General features: G+C 48.6%; 2 pseudogenes; one reads left to right on the top strand and one right to left on the bottom strand.

The window, feature by feature from the left end:
* Positions 1-1,506: 1,506 nt before the first annotated feature.
* LOC144111539 (U2 spliceosomal RNA) lies at positions 1,507-1,660 on the top strand (annotated as a pseudogene).
* A 2,892-nt stretch (positions 1,661-4,552) lies between these two features.
* Positions 4,553-4,708, bottom strand: LOC144111543 (U2 spliceosomal RNA; annotated as a pseudogene).
* Positions 4,709-7,970: the final 3,262 nt, after the last annotated feature.

Genomic DNA, 7,970 nt, shown 5'->3' with positions numbered 1-7,970 from the left:
TAGTTGAAGTTTTTCAAAATGAGACAAAGAGACAGACCGGATAGCAAACGCGTTTTATTCTATAAAGCATTTCAATTCACTGCCGTGAGCGGTAAATTCACTGGAAAAAATTAGCTCTGGGACGCACCGCACATTATGCTGTAGCGATGAAAGTAAATTATAATAGCTTGCGCTAAGGTATGATAGGTGGTGTTATGACCTCGTTCGGTTGATCAAAATTAATAATAATAATTGGTTTTGGGGGGAAAGGAAATGGCGCAGTATCTGTCTCATATATCGTTGGACACCTTAACCGCGCCGTAATGGAGGGAATAAAGGAGGGAGTGAAAGAAGGCAGGAAGAAAGAGGTGCCGTAGTGGAGGGCTCCGGAATAATTTCGACCACCTGGGGATCTCTAACGTGCACTGACATCGCACAGCACACGGGCGCCTTAGCGTTTTTCCTCCATTAAAACGCTACCGCCGCGGTCGCGTTCGAACCCGGCCGCGGCGTTTGCGGTTTTTTTTTATCAAAATTAAAAATTGGTTTTTGGTGAAAGGAATTGGCACAGTATCTGTCTCACATATCGGCCGACACCTGACTCAAGCTGCAGTAAGGGAATAGATACAGACACGGAGTGAAAGAAGAAAGGAAGAAAGAGGTGCCGTAGTGGAGGGCTCAGGAATAATTTTCACCACGTGTGGATCTTTATTGTGCACTGACATCGAACAGCACACGGGTACATTTGCGTTTCGCATGTATCGAAACACGGCCGCCGCGGTCTTGTTCGAACCCGGGAACTCCGGATCAGTAGTTGACCGCCCTAACCAGTGAGCCACCACGGTGGGTCAACTGAGAAAAAAATTAATGTGGATTAGCCCAAATAACCAAGGATATACAAAGCGGAAGCGAGATTGAGGTCTCCACTGACCCTCGGAGCCGGTTGTGCGCCTTTCCTTTCGTGAAAATGAAAGGTGTTTACAAAGTTGTCAATGCCAATGAACTCTATGAACGCCGTCGGCTCACTTGGTTTGTTTGGTTTTTCAGGAAAGGAAATGGCACAGTAACCTTATCACATACCTCGGTGGACACCCGAACCGCGCCGTAAAGGAAGGAATAAAGTAGGGAGAGAAAGAGGAAATAATAATAATAATAATTGGTTTTTTGGGGGAAAGGAAATGGTGCATTATCTCATATACCGTTGGACACCTGAACCGCGCCGTAAGGGAAGGGATAAAGGAGGGAGTGAAAGAAGAAAGGAAGAAAAGGTGCAGTAGGGGAGCGCTCCGGAAGATTTTTGACCACCTGGGGATCTTTAACGTGCGCTGACATCGCACAGCACACGGGCGCCTTAGCGTTTTGCGTCCATAAAAACGCAGCCGCCGCGGTCGGGTTCGAACCCGGGTACTCCGGATCAGCGTCGAGCGCTCTTACCACTGAGCCACCGCGGCGGGTCCGGAAAGAGGAAAGAGGAAACTGGAAATTGAAAGGTGTATTTTGAGGCTTCATAAAAATGCAGCCACCGCGGTCTCTTCGCCCAACAGTCCGGACCCCGTAGAGTATCTGTTACGGGTCCAATTTGAACTTATTTTTGGAAATGTGGCGGAGAGTTTGAAGGATACTTCACTCCCGCCACCGGTTGGCCCGGTATTGCACTGCCTCCGGGATGGGCCTTGTCTTTAGCGCGTCTTTACTATCCTGTCTTTCTTTCCCATCTTTCAACTCTCCTACTATCTGCACGTGGTAGCGATTGTGGCTCGGCTTGAGCCAGTGGGCAGGCCTGTGCACTTTTCTTTCTTCCTGGCAACAACTTCTCTTTCTCTCTCTCTTGGCGTTTTGCCTCCATAAAGACCGCGGGGGCTGTGTTTTTATGGAGGCAAAACGCTAAGGCGCCCGTGTGCTGTGCGATGTCAGTGCACGTTAAAGATCCCCAGGTTGTCGAAATTATTTCGGAGCCATCAAATACGGGCACCTCTTTCTTCCTTCGTTCTTTCACTCCCTCCTTTATCCTTTCCCTCACGCCGCGGTTCAGATGTCCAACGATATATGAGACAGATACTGCGCCATTTCCTTTCCCCCAAAACCAATAATTATTATTTGAAGAAAGGCTCGGCGCTGCGTATTGGCGGAAAACCTGTGGCTCGGTGCTACTAGTGGCGCAATTGCAGTAGTGACTAGGGAGCGAGAGAGAGAGAGAGAGAGAAATTTGGCAGTGGCTTAGCTCGGCTATACCAGGATATACGTAGCGAAAACTAAGGTATAGAATGGGTAGCATTGGTTAATCTTGATTGCAAGTCCAGGTTAGTTTGGTTGTCTAGCTGTGTTGTTGTCGCAATAAAGACACAACTGTGACTACCGCACACGCGAGCTCTCCTCTCAATCTTCCAACATGTTATCAGGCATGCGACTCAGCTGGCGAAGCGAGCCGGAGGTGAGCGCAACGAGGAACGCTGTGTGACGTCATACCAAACGGCGGCGGTGGCGAGCCACGCGTTGTGACGTCATGCCAGATGTCACGGCGACCGCGCAAAGCACAGCAACCGTCTCATATATATCGATGGACACCCGAATCGCGCCATAAAGAAAGGGATGAAGAAGGGAGGAAAAGAAGAAAGAGGGAACTGAAAATCGAAAGTTGCATTTTGAGGAAATGCGCTGCGCTGCGCAGTGGCAGAACACCTGCGGCTTGGTGCTGCTAGTGGCGCATGCGCAGTTGTGACTAGGGAGCGCGAGAGAGAAATGCTCCGTGTGTAGTCACTGCTCCTCGCTCATGCGCATCAGGGCTTTCCAGGAATCACGGGAAACTGCTCAACCTGCGCCCAGTAAAGCTTTTGCTTTGAAAAGAAATTGTCAATTGGTTTCTTGGGGAAACGAAATGCGCAGTATCTGTCTCACATCTCGGCCGACACCTGAACCGCGCCGAAAGGCAAGCGATAGAGGGGGGACTGAAAGAAAGAAATAAAAAGGTGCCGTATTGGAGAATTCCGGAATAATTTCAACCTCCTGGGGATCTTTAAAGCACGCGGACATCGCAAAGCACATGGGCGGATTTGCGTGTTGCTTTGGGTTTTGTGGAGTTCTGCGTTCAAAGTGCCTCAGGCAATGAAAGATGCCGCAATGGTGGGTTTCGGTAATTTAGTGCACTGGGGTTCTTTAACTTGCACCGACATCGCACAGGGGTTGTGGATTTGAATTTGGAGGATAGGCAGACGCTACCTTAGAAGACGTGAACTGGCCCGAACGCCGAGCCCGGTGATAACAAAATGGTTTGACCCCTGCGGGCGGCAGCGTGGGTGCATCCATTCGTGACTTCTTCGGGCTTCAGACAAGCAGGCAGTGGTGTCCGGACCTATGTGTGTCACGTTTTGTGTGCGGGTGTCAACCACTGCCGGTACCAGCAGCATATATCTGCCTGATGGGTGCATATTATACACGGATGCATCACATTCTGCAGAGAGGGGAGTTACTGCTGTGTATAATTCATCTCATTCGCATCTCAACTCTCGCGCGACGTATGCTGCAGATACGTGTATTCCCCTGGCATTGAAACTTCAAGCCAATTATAATGCCATTGCTTCCCTTCCGCTCGCTCCAAGATACAATACAGTTCATAATTACACCGACTCCCGCGCCGCCCTTAAACAGCTTAAGGTTGTTCGACGGACATTCCAGATTTCAAATCAATTCATGTACTCAGCGCAAAGTATCCATGTCCTGTGCGCATACACTGGATTCGCGGCCATGCCCAGGATCCACATAACATTCAAGCAGATGCTATGACTCATCTTCATACATCAGACGATCCGCCACTTTCCCCTCTTCTCCCAGATCCGTTCCTGTCCCATGTTTTCGATTCCGAAGTCCTGCGCCAGGGAATACGCGCTGTAATTCCTCCGTGCTCGCACCCTCTCCGCCGTAGTCTTACTCGGCTGGAGGAGGTATTCGTGCGCCGGATTCGGGCAGGGGCGGCTCTGACACCATGTGTCCGTCATCGGTGGCGTGCCAAAAATCTGCCAGCACCTGACAGGTGCCCTCACTGTAGCGCTGCACTGGACATTTGTGATGTGCGGCACTTGTGAAAGTGCCCAGCGACGACTGCTATAAGAAAACGGCTAATCAGGGAGGTTGGCCTGCGGTGGAACTTCGAAAGTGACTACGTGAAGTGGACTATAAACAACCGTTTCGTTAGCAACCTCTGCGACTACCTTTGCGCAACGGGTCTTCACTCCTTCTTTTAACTTTCAATCTCGTCCTTCCTCCCTTCCTTTTCTTTTCAACTTATGCCTCATGGCACACTTCTCGAATAAAAAAAAACGCTGCCATGTCATGGAACCCGTACCGCCCAAGCGCCTGTGATGTAAGCGTGCGTGTGCTGTTGTGGCCAACGAATGCGACGCCAACGAGGACGGAGACCTCCATTACGGACAGAGAGAGAGAGGTTGTTGCCAGGAATAAAGAAAAGGAAAGTGCACAGGCCTGCCCACTGGCTCAAGCCGAGCCACAATCGCTACCACGTGCAGGTAGTAGGAGAGTTGAAAGATGGGATAGGAAGACAGGATAGTGAAGACGCGCTAAAGACAAGGCCGATCCCGGAGGTAGTGCAATACCGGGCCAACCGGTGGCGGGAGTGAAGCATCCTTCAAACTCTCCGCCACATTTCCAAAAATAAGTCCAATTGGACCGGTAACAGATACTCTACGGGGTCCGATACTACCCCTACGGACATTGTCTCATTCTTTTCACTACAAACTTCCTGCTTTCCCTCACGGCGTGGTTGAGGTGTCCACCGACATGTAACATAGTTACTGTGCATTTCCTTCCCCCTTAATCTACAATGACAATGGAGACGCACAACGGTCAATTCAGGGAGCAGCGTCACTGCAGCCCGTTCGTGATCTCTTCGGGATGGGGATGGGATATTTACAGATGCCTCCTAGAGACTCCAAGAGATTTGTCAAATGGGTAAGGCGTCACGCAAACTAGCGATGGCGTTCCGTGACTCAGTGGTTCAGTTCTGGAGTTAAGGGTGAGTGGGGTTGCGTTCTGATTTAATATCTGCTGCGGGTCTGATACGGACTCAAGATATTAATTTTATTTTTGTAAATATGGCGGTGTGCTTGAAACACTTCGGCACGGGTTGGCCCGGTTGTGCGCTGCCTCCGGGATCGGCCCGGGTTATATTAGCGCGCCACGTCTTTTCTTTCACTCTTTGCACTCCTATCCTTTAACTCTCCTACTTTCAGCACATGGCAGGGATTTTGGCTCAGCTACAGCTAGTAGGCAGGCAGATGCACTGCCCTTTTCACTCTTCCTGTCCACAACAGCGAGCGAGCGAGCGGTTATGTGGGCTCAGTGGTTTCAGCGCTGGGCTACTAATCCGGAGTAGTGGGGTTTGAACCCGATCGCGGCAGCCGCTTTTCGATGGAAGCGAAACGCAAAGGACCCGCTGCGGTGGCTCAGTAGTTAGGCGCTCAGCTATATACTGATCCGGTGTACCCGGGTTTGACCCTGACCGCGGCGGCAGCGTTTCGATGGAGGCGAAACGCTAAGGTGCTAGTGTGCTATGTGATGTCAGTGCACGTTAGAGATCCCCGGGAGGTCCAATTTATTGATCAGCCCTCCACTATGGCACCTCTTTCTCCTATTCTTTCACTTCCTCTCTTATCCCTTCCCTTACGGCGCGGTTCAGGTGTACTCCGAAATTTGAGATAGATACTGCGCCATTTCCTCTCCCCGAAAACCAATATTTATTTTCAAACGCAAAGGCGCCCCCGAGTCCTGTGTGATGTCAATGCACTTTAAAGATCGCCAGGTGGTCGAAATTATTCCGGAGCCGGAGGCTTCTCTACAGTTGATGTTTATGCCGGCTCCCGGGGAATCAGCGCATTCCCAAATAATGTTATCAAGAACCTTTCACCGCAAATTTAACATTAGGAATATTTTTCATCCCCGGTCTGTGTCAGCTAAACCCAGACTGGGCAGATTTAATTTCCAGCTTGTAACCGCCTCCAAATGCGCTCCTCAATATTGGAGAGAAACCGATCTTGGGGTGGAAATATCTTCCCATGTAATATACAGTGTTCGGTAAGTGTTTCAGTATCGATGGCAGATGCAGGGGCTAGCAAAAATCTTTTCCTTCCTTTTTACTATTATTTTTAATAAAATCACTTCCACCACCTGTTCGTGATATGTAATGATACAATCTTTCATTCTGTTTAATTCGGGCTGCTCTACGGCCACTCGGTAGTAGAGATCTCGAGCGAGCGTGTGAGCAGCCTCGTTGCCAGGGACAGACTCGTGCGCAGGTATCCATATGATGAATGTCTTTTGATAAATTGTGTTTGTTGAGAGGATGCGTCTGGCTTCCTCCTAAATTCTACCTTTCGCAAAATTCTAGATTGCTGTTTTGGTGTCGCTAATTATTTTGTGTCCTCGGGTGCCGGGTCTAGTGAGCGCTATTGCAACTTTTTCGGCCAAAATTAGGCCTCGTCACGCACCAGAGATATCGTTCGTGATAAATCAAATCTACAAGCGCGTTTTATGCAGTAAACGTAAGCCACTGCTTAGTATTCGGTGTAGTTACATTAATCATTTTTTGTCTTGCTGTGCATGAAGGCACTGCTATGAAGAGCTCGTGCCATGTTAAGCGCGTTTTGGCGTCAGCGGCTTCTCTCTATTTCTAGCCTCAGCAGACCGCAACGGCAAACAAAGGCATGGTCATGTTGTTGTACCTTTGAATCCTAGCGTCCTGGCTTCCTTTCTAGTGCATACCCGAAAATTCACGGGGGCTCACCTTCAGCACTTAGGGCAGATAGATAGTCAGAATTTAGTTCGGTATTAGCATTGAAATTATCAAAAAGAGCGGGCTCTCATGGCGAACAGGAGTATTTTTGCAGATGAAACTTCGCCATTTCTAGAGAGAAGAATTAGATGCCTGAGTGGAGGCATTTTGATAATTTTCAGAAAGAAAAAGTTCGTTCGGCACCACATCATACATTGAAGCTGGCATTGAAGCTGAATTGATGCTGTCATAGAGTAATTTCTCCTTTCGGCAGCAAGGATCAACAAATAGCAAGCTGCACGCTGTTCGAGTCGACATCGCCTTAGCAGTGCAGCCGGAACCAGAAATAGCATCCCACCTTTTAGACTCCGGTTAGCCTTTTAAGAACAGCAGCTTAAAATGCGAACTGAAGGCTCCCGTTTGCTTCCAGGCATGAACGCAGTCCTTATAAGCCTGCAATGAACTCCTCTTTCTCGAAAGCCGTCTGCAGATGGTCTACAGGCCAGATTTAAGCCTGTCTACAGAGATGGTCAGTAGTGAAGAGTTTTCGCCAGCGATGTCAGGCAATGCTATATTAAAGCGTCTCTCTATTTTCTCTAGTCAACCATCCAAAAAGGGAGCTAGAAAAATAAAGCCCTCTCTGAGCCAAAACTCTACATTGTATAAAAAACAGCACATGTACCGTTACCCGATCTTGCTGACAGAGAGTAGCTTCCGCCTTTTTATTGTAACCAAGATGGGACGAAAAAAGGCTCACCTGTTTTTCTTTCTTAATCAAGCCTACTCCTGGTTTCAAAGTCTGAGGTTTACTTTTGTTCCCTCAAAGGCAGCAGAAAGGCCCGTTGCCGCTATGTGAGAATCATTGTGCCTGTTGTGGGCGAAATAGACATGGTTGCTTGATCTTCTCTATATTTCCCTCTTTGGAACTGAGCAAGGCATAGTAAACTAGATTGAAAGACTGTGTGTTAGTCTTTCTCTTTGAAAGCATCGCAGCTCTCTGGAAACAAAACATTGCTCTTCACACAGCCTTTATTGTTTGCTTAAAAACAGCGGAATTGACAAAATTGAAGGAAACAAAATCTGGGAGAAATCTACAATAGATGCATACAGCATAAGCAAACACACCAAAACAAGCTTCATTGCGCATTTTGCCGATTTCGAACTATCAAACAGACGTCCTAAGCATCACACACACTTTGGATTTGCCTTA

This window comes from Amblyomma americanum, chromosome 11 (assembly GCF_052857255.1).
Source record: "Amblyomma americanum isolate KBUSLIRL-KWMA chromosome 11, ASM5285725v1, whole genome shotgun sequence".
Taxonomy (NCBI): Eukaryota; Metazoa; Arthropoda; class Arachnida; order Ixodida; family Ixodidae; genus Amblyomma; species Amblyomma americanum.
The sequence above is the reverse complement of the archived record's forward strand: the minus strand, read 5'-3'. Positions and strand labels throughout refer to the sequence as shown.